Consider the following 21427-nt stretch of genomic DNA (forward strand, 5'->3'; position numbering starts at 1 on the left):
CATTCCAGTATCTTTCTTTGCCACTTTTGCAATACTAAGACCTTCCTCCAGATCCTTTTAAGTCCTCATACATGGGGATGTTCTCCCATCCCCATCCCATCTCTCCCCAAAACCTAGCAAGAAAGAAGAAACAGCCGTAAATGTGAGACACAATTTTTTGAAATAACTCATCTAGCACAACCAAACAGATCTGCTCAAACTCCCCTTATCCTTTCCCCGAATTCTCATTATTGACAAAATGTCTTCCCTCAGGACAACTATTGAAAATTGAAAGCAATTCAAACCTCTGGGAGGTTTGAAAAACCGTTTTTCTCTCAAAATTAAACTCCTTAATAGGTTGAAAAATTACTTGGGAGAATAATAAATGTTTGCAGAAGAAATAAAACTGGATGACCACAAAAAATAACTACACATAAAACTAGGAGCCCAAGAAAGCTGATTTTTACCATAACTTTGAAGCACAGATGGAGGCCCTTTGTTTTGCCATCCATTTGTTTACTGTTTTCCCATCATTCCTGCATTTGTTGCTTAGTTTCATCCCATTGCTCTTTTTCAGTCATCTTCCAGAACACCCCACGATTTTCAGAGGGAGCTCTGTGTTACATCTCAGCCCCACAGCAGCTGCAGTGTGGTGCTGTGGAGCTGGGGCACCGAGGGAGAGTCCCTGCAGAGGCTGTGGGCTCAGTTAAAGTGGGACTTAATTCCATAATTAAGAGCTCCAAGGGGATATCCCAGGACCCAGCAACTACTGGTAGTGAGCTACAGCATCATGTCTGTGCATCATCTTCATGCCCCTCGATTTCCATGGGTAGAAAATCCAGATATGAATACAATGAGACTGCAATCTGTTCAATTTACTTTCTGAAACAGATTCCTATTCACAAGTAAGTTTAAATTATTTAGTTTGAGGTGTGCTGTAGATAGAAACATTCCTATAGAAACTTTTAAGAGTTCTGTATATTTTTTCCTATTGTTGATTTTCATTTAAAAAACAAGAATCTCCTTTCTCTCTTTACAAGTCCCTTTTATTATCTTTCTACCTAAAAATGCAATAAAAAGAGCAAAACCACATAAACATGAGATACATCGTAATAATTTCTTTAAAATCTAAATGCTTTAAGATCAGACAGAGAAGTATATGTATATTTTATGAAGTTTGCAAACATTAGATACTCTCTGATCAAAATATGGTGTGCTCTATGCTGAAGAATATCTGGGGTAGAATATTTTCTTTTATTTCAAATATACACTTGAACTTTCTACTTAAACTGAGAATTAAGTCAGCCAACTCTACAATCCCACAGGCTTCCTTGTTTCAGTGATGAATGGCATTAGCTGCTTAAAATCAGCTTCTCAACTACACAGCCTTAAATAGTTCTCCACCTAAGATCTATTCCAATCAAGTGTTGGGGAAAGCTCTGAGATTTGAGGCCACTTGGTCACTGTGCAACACTTTGCTACAAGCTAAAGCAAGGAGAAAATAGAAATAATCATTACATAGTAAGTTTAAATGAGGCAATAATTTGAAGAAAAACAAGTGCAATCTATATTGCAAGTTCGAAGTGATGCAAATAAAAATTTCATTTTTTTACAAGTTCAGAAAAGGTGAAAATGCTGTAGGTTGGGGTAGTTGGTAACGATTGGGATAAAACTTTTGCTGTTCCAGAAAATTATAAGCTCAGCTCTGTCAGTGTATAACTACTACTGACACCACCATGAATATCAAGTTTATCAATTTTTAAAATCTTGAAAATATCCATTTTAGTTTTCTTTCCCACCAAAATTAAGTAGCTATAAATTAAGAAATCTGTAGTGACTCCATAAAATGATAGCAAGATTTGTTTATCATGGCTCATTTATTATCTCCAATTACTTTTTAGAAATCTTGTTTAGAAAGCTGCTTATAAGGCTGTATGTAAGGAAGTGTCAAATAACCATATGATGCTGTTAAAATACAACTTGGAGGAGAAGCTCCCTATTTTAATAAAAAATTTATTTTACATTCTTGATGCTTATTTCCCCATCAAATCAAAGTTAATTTCTCAAAAAAAGATATTTATCCAATGATGTTGTTCCTTTTCAAAGTCATCTCTTTTTTCCTCATAAAAAATGTTGTTGTTTTATACTTTTCCTACCCATGTAAGAAAGAGAAAACAGATGAGCAGGACTGGATATTATGTTTTCCAAATTTGAATCTAAAAATTGCTAGCAGCAGTAAAGAACAAACTGGCAAGACTACAGAAACATACTAAGCAAGAATTCAAAGATAACCAAATAATCTCACTCACATGAGCAGTCCTACTACAAACAACGGGAAAAGTCATACCAGAACACTTATGTAACATTTTAAGTTGCAATCTTCTTAAAAATTCTGAGAAATGTGGTTTTTGCAAGACACATTTGTGAGGAATGTCATGTAAAATCTGAACCTAATTGTTCTTAATAAAGACTGTGGAGATGCATCATTCCCTCACTTGCCTCATCAGTTTCTTGACCTTCTTTTGCCCTGAAAAAACATTGCAGGTATGAATAATAATTCAGCTGGTTATGGTAGACTTTAGTGATACACTTAGTTCCTTTCACTGCCAAATGTTGCAGATTTACAGTACACTGTAAAGACTAAAGTGCAGGCATAATTACCTCATTTCTTCCTTATGCAGATGATTTCTGAATTCTTACCACCTCCACACTTATGACTCATTGCTCCAGTCAGTCTCCTGAAGGAACAACCCAAGGCACGTCGAGCAGAAGCCGTGCTCAGCCAAAAGAGCAGGCATGCTGCTTCTGGTTCCCCTCCAGGTACTGAGCCTCGGAAGAGCAGGGAACCACATGATGTTTCTTTTCTGAAATGAAAAAGATCTGTGCTACTGGCTCGACCAAAAGCAAATCTTTGCACTGTCTCTGCTAGGACCGTGTCCCCTGTGGATCACAGTGCCTTTCCATGCCGTAGCTTAAGGATTCTGTTTTTGAACACTGTTTTAGCATCTTATGATAATCTGATATATACACAGTTGTAATTACATTTTTGACCAGTGAATTATCCAACTGATAACAAATACATGAGAGATTATCTTATCTGATATACCTTTCAAAGATGCTCTGGTCTAATTCCTTCATTTTTAATAGGCTGCTTGGACAAGAAATTCTCAAATCTGTACTTGCACATCGATAACTACAATTTTACTCGGTCAGCCATATTCTGAACTCCTTTCAGCTTTCAGAATGGAGTTCTTTCAGAATGCTAACAAGACACACAGTTCATAGGGAGTGTCCTCTTTTTGTACACACTGGAAGTGGTAAGGTCAGAGTCACCAGCTGGACTTTGCATTCTCATGACAAAGGCAGACTGTCCTCTCTGACTCATCCCTACATGGTGGTGAGGAAGCTGACAAGAGGTTCTTTTCCCTGCCTCTTTTTTTATTTCATTCTCTCACTCCTCTTGCATTAATAGCCTTGTTCAGCACAACAAGATTTTTATGCATGTGTTTCGTTGTTGTAAGTATTACACTATGATGAGGAAGCAAATCCTTTTTTTCAGGGGATGTGTTGAACGAATATTCTTCAGGGGATAAAAGCAGGTCAGCTATTTCAGTAGGCAGCATCTCCAGATGCAATTCCTCTATGAATTATATACACAGATATAAACTCACAGACACTTCTTAACTGCACTGGCATTTGTAAAAGAAGAGGCAGCAAACTGAAGAAGCTAATTTTCTATGGCAATGATCCTACAACGTGAGTTGTAGCTGTCTTGTACAGACTGACTTCATTTAACTCCTGAAAATAGGTCTTGTACACACTGACTTCATTTAACTCCTGAAGAAAGGCTTACTTTGATTTCAGTTGATGTGGTTACTTTGGTTTCTAAATCATGTCATATATACTGTATTTAAAGAATTCTTTTCAGAGACTGCAAGAAAGAAAAATTGGCAGGAAGGTATAATTATGAACAGAGAAATTGTTCTTTATGATGTGAGCGACAAAAAAAGTGTCACAATGATCTGAATTAATGAAAGTCTCCTGTAATACAGGAAACAGTAAAAATAGAATCTCAAATACATTAAACATATGCCTTAGGAATCCTTTAACAGATAAAATGAGTTTATTTCAGTTGCCAGAAAGATAAATGTCGTTCAGAATATCTGTATAAACATAAATACAGCCCACAAAATTTACTAATAGTTTAAATATTCATTGTCAAACAAGTATAGAGATGGGGACCATAATTATGTCATGTGCATATCTTTTTCAGTGCCAGATTGCAGTGCCCACTGATGGCAATCACCATTTTGTGAACTTAAGCTGTTTATCTTGACTGAAGAGATAACCATCTCTTCCTCTGAAAGTAATCAGAAAGTTTTCATCAGACTTCAACAGTGATGTATAAGGAGTAATTCTGGAGGATATTATGTCCTGTGGGCACACTTTTCCCTTACAGTCTCTCAAACAGTTTATTTTCAGTCTAAGATTATTTGCTCCTACTTTATACCAGCAATATTGCATTTTGAAGTCAATGTGTCTATGAAAGCAATGGAAGGGAAGAATTGCAGACTTCTATTGCTCCAGCTATCTCCCACCCACGTATTCAGGTATCAAGAGCAATGGAAAAGCATTAACACAATTTAGAATTTTAGACTTCTAAAGCTAGCAGTTCTTTGGCCTATGCACAGAAAGATCTGCCTCAAAATTAGGACCATGTTTGGAGAGAGGAGACACTGGAAGTCAAGGCAGATGCAAACCCTCAGCCTATTGTTATCCACATTTAGTGTGAGTGGGGAACAGAAGTTAAACTCATCTGTGCCCTTCTTGATTTAAGGTAGTATTTTTAGACATGAATGTTATTTTGTCATCTGCAGATGCTATCCCTAATTTTAAGGGATTGGGATGGGACTGCAGTGGGGGCAAGAGTAGAAAAGAGTTCAAGAGGGAAGTGGAGAAGGAAGGGAATTAAGCAGCCAAAGGTTGTATGTAGTATTTACTGGGAAAATAAACATGTTTTGTGAAGAATACCACTATGAATATTAACTAGAGGTCAGACAAGCAGATTTAGGAGTGTATTTGTGAGATGGTAACTAGAACATCCTCATGACATGCTTTTTTACTTTGACTGTGATATCATTAAAGCTTCTTTTATTTGTTTCCATCAGCTTACGTTAAGTCATCACTGAAGAAAAAGAAAACAATCTGCTTTATTTGCTTCATAAATATAATTATAAACTCGCCAGAACCAGGTTAGCTACAAATTAACATGACAGCTACATTCACTTTCACATGGATTATTTATGAAGAAACTTTGATGGAATAAAGCTACTGATAGGACCAGGTGTTGCCATAGAAGACAATAGAGTTGCTATAGTGACAGGCCACAAGAATGGTCTAAAAGGTATGATAAATGACAAACATCTTGCAATTTGCAAGCCAGAAAAGCTTGGCATTTAGGAAATACTTGCTACATCTGCAAATTTATTTTCTCATATGAGAAAAGGCAGGTAGATTGTGTCAGAGTTCACATTAAGCTGATATACTCCCTTGGCTGTTTTATGCCTATAAACACTGTGCTGATCTGAATGTCTGTGGAGGAACTGACTTACTCCCTTCTGCTGTGCAGATAGAGATAGTGCCTCTTCCCTTCCTCTCAGCATTAGACTTAACAAATTTCCACAAGATGATTCTCCTCAGTACCTTTGGAGTTACCAGTGTATGCTATCTGTGGTGGCAATGGATTTTAAATATTTAAAGTTCATTCACCTTTTTAGATCTCTGAGCTGCCATGGAAACTGGTAGCAGATTTTCCAAATAAATAATACAACATAAACCTATTTTATACATCAGTTAACACTTCCAGGCTAAACAAAACAAAACAGGGGAAGAAAAAAAAACAACTTTAAAAAAAAAGCCGACATAAAAACAAATTCAGAACCTCCATAACCATAGTAAAGAAAGCCTAGAAATTTTAGTAGAGCTGTTAGCAAGATCTCAGAGCTGTCTTTACAGTGTCAGAACTTCCTGTGTGATAATTGTTGCATTCATTGATATTTACAGATATTATAAGGTTCTTTTTTTCTTCCACCTACTGAACTGCAGGAGGTCAGAGACAGTTTATGAATATACTGACAAGGCTTAAGACAAGAAGTGGGAATCATAAAGCTAAGAAATAGTACTTTTGAAATAGCATAGTGTTGAATATTAGTGGCAAATTAGTATTAAACATTGAAGCAACACCTGCATTACTACATCCCCATGCAGAAATCTTGAAGTCATGGCAAACTAGTCAAACAATATTTGAATGCTAGGAAAGCACATTTCAAAATGCTATTGTCTGCAATGGACTCTTGTACTCTGCAGTTCTCAGATGAATAATATATTTAAGGTTCAAACTAATCTTTTAAATTGCCTTCTGCATTTTTGGTCCAGGGCACTTGTGCTGTTTTCCAACTTGCTTTTTCTCCTTTCTACATCTTGTGGTACAAATACTAAACTCAACTAGAAATGGCTATGATTGACTTCTTTCTCTAAGGCAAGAAACTTCTATACTTCTGAACTTGTAAAACACCAAGACATGAACAAGCACCGAAACCTATACATTTCAGAAATCATCATTCTTCACGAAATTAAATTATAGTTTGTTACTTCAGACATATGATGTGTCCTGGCTATGTGAAAGAAAGCCATCACCAAAATAACTGTATTTTAAGGACTGGGAAAGCAGCACACCCGACATGAGTTTGCTGCAAGCTGCTAGAAATAAACCCTACAAAATGTTGAGTTGCATCTTCTGTAGCACGCACGGTTATGCAACAAGCATCAAAAGCAGGGGAAGGTGACAAGGGAAGAGGAGTGTGGAGCTCTGGAATGCAACCTCTACTCCAACACAAAGGGCTGTTTCATTCAACCAAGGTCAACTTTGCATTACAGAAATCTGCCATCATCCCAAGCAGAGGGAGGAGGCAAAACTCCCACTGGCTGAACTGTGAGCAAGAAAAAGATTGGGGTTGTGCCCCCCATGATGCTGCATGTTACACAATTGGCCTTTTGATGTTCACTTCAGTGCAGCCTCATTGCATGCCTTGGAAGGAGTGATGCACACAGGCCCCTCCTTAGGGGCTGTCATTACTGGGTGGCTTCTTCCCACCTTCACCTCCATCACAAAAGAAAATAAACACCAGGGTATCCCCCCCATCCCAGCCATGGGTCGTGCAGTGGGGGATGTACTGTACTGTATTACACAGCCCAAGACTCGGAATATTTTAAAGGCTTATGAAAAAAAATTAAAAATTAACAGCTTTCTATCTCAGTATCTCTCCTCCAAACACACTGGAATATTCATGTTCTCTACTTTCCTCTCTAAATTCTGTTAATTTTATATGAGACACCACATAAAGCACTCAGTGGTCACATGGACATAAAACTGAAAATTCTCTGTTTTTCATTTCTCCATATCAATAGAAAAAAAAAAAAGAAAAAAAAAAAAAGACTTAACTAAAACTACAGAAACTGCTAGAATTTAAGAAGGCTGAAACACTCTTATAACCCCAGAAACTCGTGACCTTGTAGTTTGCTTTGCAAAGACAAAGCATATCAGAGGTCTGAATTCAAATGAGCCAACCAAAAAAATATTAAGAACCAAGAAATCTTCTAGACTTCAGTGAAATCTGTCTTCAAAGACTAAACATGTACAAGTTATATATGCCTGCAGTATTTCAGGGTTTTTTGTTTGTTTTTTTAAAGACCAAACACAGACATGAAAAATATTTATCATCATAGAGGAAAGGAAATGGGTTGTTAATGCTATATGAAAATGTTATTTACAGAGGAAAAACAAAGTGCATTATAGGCAGAAAGCCAATGTTTTTTGAATTGCTTTGCAAAAGTGAATATTCTCCAATCAAATGTTTTTTTAAGTATGCTTACTTTGATTTTCTTTTAATTTAAAAAAGTCCCTTTTCAATAAAGCCACTATTTTTTTAGTTCCTCATAAGATCTTGGGGTTCATAGGAAGTGAAGACTGGATAATAGCAAAAGATTAACTAGCAACAAACATTTTTATTATTTACTACATGGAAGTTTAGCACAGGACACATCTTAGATTTAAATTCTCAACAATTTGAAGACAGAACAGCATTTAAAAAAATAAACCATCATTCACCTCTAGGTAGATTTAGAATCAGCTTTTTTTTTATGAAGACGCTAAAATATTCCTCTATTTAAGAAATACTCAGAGGCTTTATTGCAATATATTTAATAATGAGAGAAGTGGAACAAAACATTTTGTTCTGCCTGGTACTGAATAATTTAGCTTTTTATTGATCTTTACAGACTTATTTTCAATATTTGGTCTTAAAATACAACTACTGAAATCACTTCTGGAGCTGCAAAAGTCAAAAAGGAAATATATACAGACAAGTCTTTCAGGAATACGAATGTAAAACACAGTTAGGAATAAACTTTTGGTAAATGTTCTTTGCCAGACTCCATCAATTATTCTTACCATTTTTCTTCTAACAGACAATAAAATTTTAGTGTGATGGTTCGCAAAAAAATCCCAAACAGACTACAAATAATTTCTATTCTTTTCAGATTAAAAAGAAAAAGATCCATTGTAAAATCATAGTTCACTTGCAATCTCTCCATATCATAATTCAGCTTTTATTTTTATCATTTCCTTTTGTGCCCTATGTGGCAGAATTATAACACCGTATACTGAATAGAACAGCTTGAAGACTTGTAAAGGTATTTCTTATTATGTCAAATTACTTTTCTCCCACTCAGAACCATCCAAAACCCAGCCTATTTTAGAGTGCCCATGCAAAGCACATATATTTGAATTTTAAAAGGAAGGCAGAAAAAAAAGCTCACAAACAAATCTTTAGACTTCCTTATGTGCCTTACTTAGAGTAATTTTATCATTTGGTCTTTCTGTTGTAAAGACTGTGTTTTAGTATACAATGTAAGGTAATGACAATTTATTTTTGTTTTGTTTGCAGAACAAGAAAGTAGATATAGTAGATAAATTAATCACTGTAAAACATTCACTGAATTCTGCAATTAGAGCTTTCTTATTGAACGACTGCATTCCTACAAATGCTTTTATAAACCTTTATTTTTAGATGGAACAGCATTACCCACCTCACATAATGCATTCTTTATGCACCAGGAGCAAAAGAGTAGCAAAATTAAATACACAGTCCACAAAGTAATAATTTTGGATTATTACAGGTGATCATTCACAGGGATGGAGTCTAAATGGGTACAATAAATGCAGGTACATGGCCTCTGATTGCCACGCTTTCTCCTGCTCTGTGAGTGAGATGCTTGCAAAAAGTCCTTTCTCTGAATATGCATGACAAATTCTTAATAAGAACTGTGTTTCTGTGAAAATATACCAAACGTGCACTGGGCCAATAAAGAAACTGGTTGCAGACTCCTTTATGGCTGTCTCTTCTAAATGTGTCCAGTTCCAAGAAAGGGGAGAGCTCAGAGACACAGGCTGAATTCAGAGCTGCTTTAGTTTTGGGTTCATATAAACATCATTCCTTGAAGAGATCCCTTTCAAGCACTTTGGTCTTTCAATCTTGGATAAAGTTTCGAAGCATATAATTCCAACACACCCAAGCTTTGAGAAACCTAGTAACTGATTCATGATCATCTTTCTCTAGGGAAAAAGAAAAAAAAATTAAAAAATTCACCACAGATATTCTTTGGATGAGCATTTTTTAAAGTGCAGCAACATTTCAGTGAAGAAATATGATAATTATTCACATAACCTTTTTTCAATGAGAAAAAAAATACATACTTTTAAAAAAAATGTTGCCAATCAGAATATGAAGATCAAGGAGAAAACATCCCTGTAAAAGCAAAAAATAAATTTGACAAACAGCAGGAGCATATGAGGCATTTCTACATATATTTGAAATACTTTTTGTATTGTCAAGAATCAGCTTACACCAAAGAGGTTCAAAATGAATCATACACAATATAAGGCTGGAAAATGTTGAAGTAAGTTTGGACTATTCTTAGGAAGTTCTGAAATAAAAAAGCCAAATAAGAGGCTAAAAAATGAACAGAAGCTTCAAGAAAAATACAATTAAAATTTCATAAAATTAGAGCTTCATTTTAATGACAAAATATAGTTCAACTAGGCAATTTCAAATAGTTCCTCATATAGATGCTTTCACCCTGCCAGATCATGATTCAAAATCAAATTATTAGAATATACTTTTTCAGATTGCTCCTATTCATCACTATTTGATCTCACTCCAGGGCTGAAAGTGTGTCTTGAGATATTAAGTCAATTTACTAATTAATGTTCAAAGATAAAGACTTCAGATGCACTTCATATGAATGCATTTCTCCTACTAAAATAAAATGGCATGAGACTCTTAATAGTTTTAATTCTTATTTCCACTAACCTGGTTATGAATTATGTTCATTTGACAAAATTTTTGCATGTAGAAGACTTACAAGTCTTTGATGCTCTAGCATAATGAGGAAAATCCATTTCTTGACAGCTTCACTTACAGAAATCATAAAATTCCTTTTGTGTTGTTCCATGTACAGCATGTGTTAAATTACTGGGAGTTTGTTGATGCCTAATTATGATGGGTGAGCACTGTAGTGGTGCATAGAAATTATACAGAATGGGTCAGAATAAATCTCCACTTAGCTTTATGATCAGAATTTAGGTATTCTCTTCCAGAAACACGGCTGGATCAGGAGGTTGGAATGTCATCAAGGCAACTGTAACTGATGTGTCTGTGCTTAAGTGCATTTAGAAATAAGCTTATGGAAGGGTAAAAGGAATCTGAGCAATTAAAAAATTGTTTTTTACTTATTAGAAGTAATTTCACAACCATGACTGCACAAGTTCATAATTTAGTTCCACTGTATTCTTTATCATGACTTAATAAACAAAACACACATATGCACAATTTCAATCAACCACAAAGACCTGACTTTGAAAGACTACACAATTAGACTTTGTCCAAAGGTCTAATTAAAGGTCAAAACTCCTATCCATGGATAGTTTTGAGCCCTTATTATACCACAGTAGATCCAACATGCTAATCTAGTTTATGGTGAATACAAATCATTTCAGGATCTATGAGATTTGTGCCTATGCTTATTTATTCATTCCATACCAAGGAATTTTGTTGCATTAGGTATAAATATTTGCCTTGGCTTCCTGACTTTTGTGGTACCTCATCAATAGTTATCAACCACAAACCATGAACTTCCATTAAAACTTGCAGAGTACTCCTGGCTAAACAGAGTCCTTGGGTCTAAGGGTTTTTTCTTTCCCCTAAGACCAGGAATGCTTTCAAAAGTAATGGATCAAGCTATGCAACTTAATTTACTATATTTTTAGTCAATGACTTTTGTGTCATTTTATGACGTCAGAATTTTTGTGATCAGCTATTGACGAGGCTATGCTTAGAGAAATTAAGTTCCTAAAAATCAGCAAAAAAGGATAACCATTAACTCAGACCTCAGGCTATCTCAAGACACAAATTAATCAGCTGGTTGCTAAAGACGTTAAAAAAACCTACCTGAGTAATTATATATGGCATAGCCTTTGGCTATTTATAGCTGTACATTTATGGCTATAAATGTAATCATATTCTATAGAATACTATAACGTGATTCATGTGTAGAACCTTGCTGGGCACTATCTATAGCCTATCCTTTGGGAAATACAAACTCAGAAATTCATCTGAAGCCTGACAAGCTGGTGGTGTATTTTAATTTATGGGAACGATGGCTAAAGGTGATCTGAACAAACAATTGAGAATTGAAGCAGTAATTAGTGGAACCAGGGAAGTGTGGAACGATTAGGGATAAATAAAATAGAGTCATTTTCTAGTGGAGGATGTCAGAAAGGTTCTTAGGGAGAATCTTAAATGATTTGAAATTGTTTTATGAAAATTCAGTATTATTATATGGATTAATGATCCATTAATGTCTATCATTTATAATCATAATAAAGTTTACTACTCAAAGCTACATAAAATAATGGTGTATTTGATATATCACCACGAAGATGGAGCACCAAACTACCGCAGTTAACTGCTTATATATGCTGGGCAATAAGCTTCTTCATTACATCGTAAAGTAAAAGTCTTCAGGACTCACAGTTCTCCCTCATATTCAATAGAATACCTGAGTTATGCACCCTGTCCTTAGGGCTTAAACCACCTCTTATGCTTTCTTCCTTTTGAAAATACCATCAGAGGAGGATGTGACTTCATTTCCTCACTCCTAGAGCTTCACCAGCACAGTAGCCCCAGCAACTGTTTGTGTGAAACTAAAGTGTTATTTGAGTGGTCATTCAGATATGAGAACCCACATTCTCTGCACTTTGTGACAAGAATGCAGTGCCAGAAAATAGATTTTAAAATAATTAAAAATATTAAAATGTCCCTTTCTTTCATGAAAGGATTAGTAAGATATTGGTAAGGAAAATAAATACCAGTGCCACAGTGCAAATGCACTGTCTATATTCTGCAATAACCATTGCCAAATCTTTATGCAGCCTTGGTTACAGCTGGGGAAACAGTGCATGGATCTTAAAGCCCAGCCCTAAATTTTCCAGCACAGCCAGATGTGCTAGACTAAGATTACAGAGATATTGAAATAGTAGCTCAGCTTGTTGCGTGCAGAAGAAAACTGAGGTATCCAGTAAGGCACATCACAAGATCTTCATTTGGGAGCTTCTCTCAAAAGGGAAGAAATCCTGTCATTTGCAGTTTTGTTGAGGTGGTGTGGACTCCATCTGCAACCTTCAGAGCAAAACAGGTGTTCCCATCCAACAAGGGATTGCAGCAGCAATATGTTAGGGACAAATGAAAGATTTTGTAGCATAACTGTTGCCAGATTTCACTCTTTAGCATATAGAAGTGGAAAATACAAGTTAAGCAATAGTCTTTACCCCTCCAAAAAAAAGAACACGGGATTTGAGAATATAGTATGAGAAGTATAATTTTTTATGGGACAAGTGGCTCGTGTCAGATACAGCTGTGACCTCCTTGAGTGGGGGGGGGGGGGGGGGTCACATTTCCATTGTCCATGGTAATATAGTCTACAGTGTGTTCAGGTGTATATTTCACAGCAGTAATTAGTACTGTGCTCATTTTAGATGAACATTTCCTGCAGTCTCCAAAGAAACTAAAGCCAATGAAATGGTTTAATTCAGTGAACTGAATTTAACCTGATCCTATCATAGTGACATTGATTGCGGATGTGTTGCAACTATTCTGGGATAAATTAGACCTGATTTGCATATGAAAAGAAAATCTGAGATGCTTCCAAAGTTCAGAAATTGAATTTGATTCATAGAATTTTTGAAGCAAGAAAAGACTATCTAATCTGACCTGTTGTGTAACAGCACAAGGCATGATATGCATGCAGATCCTTGTTCTGATTCAGCCAGTTTATGTGCAGACATGCCTTCAGAAATGTAAACTGTAACTATTTTGATATAAAGTCTGACAAGTGTGCCTAAAATTTTCAAAGTTAATATTATTTCTAGGAGATACTGGCATTCATATTTCTCATCTTGGATAGAAATCCCGAAAGATCAACTTCTGGTAATATTGTCTTCTATTTTGTCACCCACTGCAGGTGTATCTGTTGAGTAGACAAAAACAAACAACAACAAAAAAAAAAGACAGTCAATTCTTTAACAATTCTTTAATATTCTTTCATAGTTCTTTTCTACTGCATCTGACAGGGAGCTAAAATGAAACTCTACTACTTGAGTGCTACCAGAATAATTTAGTTCATAATGTAGCTACAGATCTCATTCAGGCCCCTCAGTCTGACAGTGCCACATCTCAATGTCCAATGTTAAACAATAATAACTCTGCATTATTTAGCTCTCTACCACCGCACAATGCATCCATTAGCAAACTGTTTCCTTGAACAAATGGTCTCTTTAAAATTTGCTATTGTTTCACTGTCATCATTTAGACATTAGCCTCATATATTCTTCAGGAAGGGGATGTCTGACCACCACAAAAACAAGATACGAGTCAAGATATAAGATAGAGGCCTGTTGGTTTTGTTTTGGTTTTCTTTGCAGCTGCATCTGGTTTTGTCTTGTTATTGCCACAAGTTTCACAGCATTTCTTCTAAGATCTGTACCTTTTCTTTTATTTTCTTTTGTTAAACTGGTAGCTTCTGTTTGCTAGCACATGATTTTGTTTCCCTCAGGAGAACAGCAACAAAAAGGCAAAACTAAAAGGCTGTAAAATATCCTTGCTCTTGCTTCTGCTGTAATAAGCTCCAGCCCACCTGGTTACAAGGCAACAGGTATCTCTTCTAACATCTCATCTTTCACATGTTTTTAAAGGAATGTATTTCAGACCTTAGAAACTTTCTAGATACAACCGGTAGCACTACTATGGGATAATCCACTAAATATCAGAGACACAGCACCATTCATCTGCTTTGAAGCCAAAGAATGGATAAGCCCAATAGCACAGTATTCCTAGGGACAGGATTGTCACTAATGAGCAGGAATATTGGTGTGGTGCCATGTCCCTTTTACTGGGCTCCACTGCAGAGAAGATAATCAGGAAAAAAAGGACAGATCTGTGATGTCCCTAGGTTCCAGAAGCTCCTATTTGCCAGTAAGCCCCACCAGGGCAAGAGGCTTTAATTTTCTCTAATTCATGAAGCAAATCAGCCTGGCCAATGGCCAGTTTTAGAACAGTAGCTCAAAGCTAGCTGACTCCATCACAGTACATTACATTATGCTAAACCTGCATTGTGCTAAATCAGAAGAATTTCTCTGAAATTATGAAAGCGAATTCTCTTAAAATTTCCTACTAAGAACTAGTAAATAGTAAAAAAAAATTCAACATATAAACAAAACAGAAATCCCCCTAGCTATAAGACTCTATCCAGCTGATAGATTTTAAAAGTTATATGTTCAGTGCTGACTCTTAAGCAATATTTATCTATGGTTTTAAAAGGTTAAGCATTAAAGATGTTGAACTAAATTCTAATTAACTGTGGGAAGTCTTGCTCCAAGATGAGTGGGATAAAAAACCATTGACTTATTACAGAACTTGAAAGAGAGCAAGGAAGAGGGAATGAAGGCCCTTGAAGTTATTATTAGGTTGCAAAATTTGTGAACTCAACATTATCTGTGGGCAATCCAATTTAAACCCAATTTATATCAATTTTAAGTGATTTTTTTCTCATATAAAACTAAATCAACGAAATATTTAACTAAATTAATAGAAGTGTCCATAGAGAAGTTGCATAGTTTTAAAAAGAGCTCTAAAAATGACATCATCAAAAGCAATGCAGCTCATGTGAAACCAAGTGATAAGATCATCTGCTGATGAATAGGAATAAGAGACACTGTAGACACAAAGAATTATTTGATCAGTTTGCACACAATCTGTTCTATTTTTGAGTATGTGGTAGAGGCCCTAAATGTTTTATCCCTGTTCTTTGGAAGTCCTTTTGCAAAGCTCACTGACATTGGTAAGGACAGCATAGGCCCCTGCTATTGATTGCTTCCTCCTTTATAAGGCCACAGGCAGGCTCCCAGTGACCTAATGCAAACCCAGATCCTAAGAATATCTGGCTAATTAATGGATGAACTGTGACACACACACATTGTGTATAACCACAGTGAAATCACCAAAATTTCATTGGTGACTGAGTTAGGCAGTTATAGTCTAATTGCCTTAGAACCAGTGTTACTTTCTGGGCTTAATTCTTAGAAAGGCTGTCAGCCAGTCCTCACTACCCTGTGTAACAGTTCTGGACTTACTCACACATCAAGACTTAAAACTTCCAGGAAATCATCACAGATGATGGAACGGCGTAGCAGTGTCCTCTCATTACCGAATTTCTATCCCAGATGGCTTGGCAGCAACACTCCTCCCGTTCCTGCTGCCAGACAGGAGCTTCATCCGAATTACCTCTATCCCAGGCTCCTGGACACCTTCCTGCACTCCCTTCCTGCAGATGATGTCTTCACCAGGCATCGTTCCCCCCATCCTTCACCCCGGTGGAGCACGATGGGGACAGCTGTGCGTGCCCTAGGGAGGCAGGGCGGCAGATGTGGCTGCAGGGACGCGGAGCCACGCGGCAGCTCCGGCACGTGGGACGTGCTCACAGCAACTCCTTCAGCGTCCCGAGCTCTTGGCAGGTAAATCCACATCCAGGAGCATCCAGCCAATAGTTCTCCATGCTGAGCATGAGCTCCTTGGTGCTTTGATTGATCCACCTGCAGCGTGAGCGCCGCGGGGTTCGATGCGCGCTCAAAGAACCCGGGTGTGTAATTAGCACGACGAAACAAAGACTAATGGACTGACAGCAACAGTGGGCTGGAAACATGCAGGAAATGAGAAATGCAGAATTTTAGCAAGACAGACAAATCTAACTGGAACTCGTTCTGGCACAGGCCGTCGCCACAAAATGCACATATATACACACACAATTCTTTTTTTTTTTAATCTTCACTCATTTCCCTGAGTGTCCCAAAGGCTTTGTGGTTTGAAAGATGACTCCTTTTAGTTTTAAGTTGTACCTGGAGTTGTATTTTAAAATTATGTCTAGTCATATTTTTATTTGGCTTAAGAACACTTGGGGCACTTGGAAAAAGAAAAATCATAGTTTTCATTTGCTTTTGTTCTTGAAAAGCTGCTTTATGTACCCTATGCAACAAGATGAAAACCTAAAAAAAAGGGGAAATTAAATCACGGCAATAAAATATTAAGACATTTCTTTGACTTACCCAATAAACGTGCTAGTCCAGATAAATAAAAAATGTGTATATTCTGTAGTATTTTCTTAAATATGACTTTTTCCCCCTTCTCTCTCAATTCTTCTATACCAGGGCACAGCCTTCCAGGTACATCTTTTTAATTTCTGAAATCAGACAGCAGGAATGCAAGTTTTCATGTGGTACCAGTTTGACGTCACAGACGTGGCCAAACTTCTCCTTTATGCAATTGGTATGTTCTGACATGCACTTTTCTAAAATAAATAGGAGGCAAATATAGTACAAATTTTGCACCAAACGAATCCACTCCTAAATTTACCAGGAAAGTGAATGATTTGAGCCAAACATATTAATGTAAAATTTTTGGTCAAATCTTTAATGCAGAAGAAAGAAACTACAAAAATTTGAAGAAGTCAAATTAAACCTCAATTAGATAAAAAAATTCCAGAGAACATTATCAAGAAGTACAATGACAAGCTAATAGTTTAAATTATAGCATTTTTTCAATCAATTATCTATCTTTAGGCTCAACAATGTAAAGCAGTGTAAAAAAAAATAAAAGAAAGGGAAAATTGATGCCTTTGGTCTCAGATTCAGATGAAAGACTTTCATGCTGTACATCTTCAGTAAGTGGCTAATAACTACAGGATATTCAAAGATGTCATCTACTTATCCCATGACTACCTGAAGTTTTCCCCTTTGTACAGAAAAATATTTACTGCATCTATCAAAAGCTGATTTCAGGCAGCTACTGGGACCTCATCTGGAATGTGCTAATTGGAAAGAAATGTGCACACAAGTGTCCCAAAAACCCAGATGATTGCCTTGATCAGCAGTCTGGGTAATTAGGACTCTATTTCTGGGGTTTCATAATTTGGAATGTAGTGTTGTAGTACTGTCACCAATAAGGAAAAATGAAAAAAAAATTTAAAAAATGGAGCACAGTCTTGTATTACATGTGGAATTCATTGTATCCAGATAAATCTATCTGCATTTTCTTTGCTATTGCTTGTAAAATCTTTATGTTTCTTAAGAAATACCCTTACTTCACTTTCAGGAAACAGGGCAACATTTTCACACTCAGCAGTTCCCTACAGAAATCCAGGCTTTCGTAAGAGAATTAAAGAAACAGAGAACAGGCGCAAATGAACAAAAGGGGTCAAAGCATGAGGATTTTTAGATAGATCTCAGAGAGCAAAATCTGTCCAAATGGGAATAAACAAACCTTTCAGTGTGGCAGGTCTTTCAAAAGGTTTAACACCTCTGATTTATGCTGACAAACTCACATGAGTCTCTTTTCTGTGTTCAGTGCTACAGTAAAATCCCAAATAATATCCAATTTAAGAAAGAGCTAGTGTCAGCTGCCAATCAACACAAGTTCTGCTTTACTATGTATCCAATTTATTCTCCAAGAAGAGCCCCAGGTGTAGTTTGCTGCTCACTTTGCTTTGTATTTTCCTTACACTGTTGCAGCTTGGTTTTCCTTGTCTTTCCCACTCTGGATGAAGCTGTTGCACCATGCCCATGCAGCACAGTGCTTCCTGCTGGTGTTCCAGAGCTGGTCACCATTGTCACCATCTCAGTACATGGTGATCCTGGTACAGGCTGCCAGCTCCTCCTTTTCATGTGCATTGATTTTATGCTGAAAGAACGACAAGTGCTATTGTTACTTAATAAAATGACTATAATAATACTACCTTATATTTCTATAATTCCCCCTTTATGCAAGAGCCTTAAAACATTTTTTTGGTTGGTTGGTTTTTGCTTGTTTGTTTGGGTTTTGCTTGTTTGTTTTTTTTGGTGTTTTTTGGGTTTTTTTTAGTTGTTGTTTTTTGGTTGTTTTTTTTTCCTGGATATAATTCTACGAATTTTTTTATCTTCCACTTAAAAAAAAAATCCAACTCCTTTTAATATACAGCATATCTACTTATCAGCACAAAACAGTGCTGCACCACTTTTTCTCAGAAAGCTGTGGATGCCTCATCCATGGAAGTGTTCAAGGTTGGATGTGGCTTGTAAAAACATGGTCTAATGGAAGATGTCCCTGCCCATGGTGTGGGGTTTGGAAGAAGGTGATTTTAAGGTCCCCTCCAACATTACCAATTCTATGAATTTAAACATGTCTATATGGCTACAGCAGTTACAGAAAACAGTATCACAAGCATCCCAGTGCAGAAACACAGCAGGAAAATATTAGAAAGTACCAGCATGGACCAATTTGCTGCTCCTATGGTCACTGCTACCAAGAAAATGGGGTCACAGGTCTGGCGACCCACCAAAGTAGATTTAAGGGAAATCTGAGGCACTGCCTCCAAAAATAGATGAAAGGACCTCAAGAGTAAAGACAGCAGTGCCTAAGATGCTAAGGTTCTCTTTTAATCCTGATTATATCCAAAGAGTAAAACAAGAAATGTACCAAGTTTCGATTGAAACGTGGGAGAAGCAGGTGAGCTGTTTAGCACAGATGCCAACTGAAGCAGCTTTTGCCTCTCTAGCTCCCAACTAAAAGAAGGTTCTGACATGGTGAGAACTTGCTCTCTTTCACCCCCCTGACCAAAATGTCCTAAATGTGCCTAGTAAATTTCTTACTTTCACTTGACCCTTTTGAGTGTTTTGATTTAGAGATTGAAATTCCCTGACAGCACCAAGCAATAGTATTTCTCATAAGTGCTACAGCAAAGTCTGGAAAATGAAGGGAGAAGAGATGGGATCACATTATTTCCACAAAAGATATTGCAATATTGTAGGGAAAAGCTCCCTTTTTCTATGCACCTCATCACCTAGAGTTATAATTTCAGCTGTTTCTTGGGAGGGTCATTTGCATTGTGCCACAGGAAACCCTGCTCACCTACCAAATAAATGTAGGGCATCATAAGCTTAATTGTAAAATTAATTAAATTTTGGATACTTTTCCACCCAAACTCCTTCTGTACCTAACAACTAGCAAAAAAAAATTGTTATTCTAAATATGTGTCCAACATGAACCCTTGAAGCTCTGTGTGTGAACATCAAGGACAGCACGTGACCCTAAGTTTGCTTGAATAAGTTTTCTCTTTTAAAAAAGGCTGTTACAGTATTGGCCCAGTTCTTATCTCTTGCAGACAGTAGCCCAAATCTTCCCTGTTACACAAGTCCAATCTCACATTGATTTCAATGGGTTTCAGCAGAATAACTGAAAAGAGAATTTGGCCCCTAATCTCTGACTATATCATTTAACTAGTAAGTGTTTGGCTAAGATTAGATTTAAAGATAGCCCAGGAGGATAATTCAAGGACTTCAGAATCTTTACTTACACCAAAGTCTCCTTCCTTTGGAGAAAACACAAAACAAAATAAAGTCTCTTTAGAGGCACTATATTCCTGAAAATCGGGAAAACCCTTAAGTAATTTGCTGTTTCTTTTCCTCCATCATTAACACAAATAAGAAAAAAAAACTTATGCTCTAGAATAGAAGTTAGATTTTCCTTTTCTGAAACCTTGTTTCAAAATGTGTGTATGGATATGCATGATTGTCTCAGCAAAGGAAATAACTTTCTGCTTCTCTTTAATCTTATGTACAATATAATTGGAAACAGTAAGTGCCTCCGTACACATTCATTTACAAAGATTTTCTTTTGATTTCCTTTGAGTTGGTTCCCTAAAACACATGGGCCTAGTTTCTCTTGTGGGCTATTCTGTGCTACAGGTAAGCAGTTTATGAGCTCAGGGATGAGATTTTTTTTGCAGTTTGGGCTGTGTACACAAGGAAAATTCCTACAGCCTCAAGATTATCAGTACTTGCAAGGACAGTAAGTTTAAATGCTTGTTCATCATTGAGGAGGTGGCTTATTAACCTTTGTTCTACTTTATTCTTTCTCTCTTGATATGGTCTGAGACTTGCAAATTAGCAAGAATTAATCCCCAAAAGCAGAAGTCACCAAGGAAAAAGGACTTGTTAGAATTTCACAGCCACAGCTTACTGCTGGCTATTTAAAGACAAGCACAACATTTCTTATGCACAAACAAACAAAAAACAATCAGAAAATAAAGTCAAACACTTCTTCACTATCTAAAATCTTTAATCATACACCACCTCTTGATTTATATTATTAAATATTATGAGGTGAGAATAAACAACGATGATTTCTATCCAGCATGGATGAGAAGGCCAATAAAGATCACAGCCACATTTCCAGATTTTGGAAACTCATCTCAACAGATGCAGGAGATAATAATTTTTATGAAGTAAACAAACAACAAAGTGCCCAAATCTTGGATCCTTGATGCAAAACAAACCAAGAATTAAAAAGCAAATGGCAATTCTGCCATCATCTTGTAATAAAACTACACTTCAAAAGCAAAAGGAGTAGGCAAATACTAAGAGCAGGGGATCAGTGAATTAAAACAAGTCTCAGGAGTAATGGGTAACTCAGAGCCACTTTTACAAGCTTTCTTGTATTAGTTTTTAATCTATTATACCTCTGGAAAGAAAGTCTACCCCGGGTTTAGGTGCCTGCAGAAATGTAACTTGTGAAGAATACTTGCAGAAGCTCTGCTCTCTCCCAGCTCTCCAGAGAAGGCACTGATCAGAGCCACAGGACCAGCTGCCAGCTGAAGGTCTCCTGTTCCCTTTTCAATTTACCTCAGGCTGTACTGACAGCCCTGACACACACATTTAATTAGCAAACTGCTGGGGCTGTTACAGATG

General features: G+C 36.7%; 1 long non-coding RNA gene across 1 annotated transcript; it reads right to left on the minus strand.

The window, feature by feature from the left end:
- Positions 1-8281: 8281 nt before the first annotated feature.
- On the minus strand, positions 8282-18381 carry LOC148224062 (uncharacterized). Its single transcript, XR_015803400.1, has 3 exons — positions 18205-18381; positions 16754-16887; positions 8282-9652 (listed from the first exon to the last, which is right to left on the minus strand). It is a non-coding gene; the product is annotated as an uncharacterized LOC148224062 (long non-coding RNA).
- Between the last annotated feature and the right edge of the window lie 3046 nt (positions 18382-21427).

Source organism: Sturnus vulgaris, chromosome 4 (assembly GCF_052056855.1).
Source record: "Sturnus vulgaris isolate bStuVul1 chromosome 4, bStuVul1.hap1, whole genome shotgun sequence".
Lineage (NCBI taxonomy): Eukaryota > Metazoa > Chordata > Aves > Passeriformes > Sturnidae > Sturnus > Sturnus vulgaris.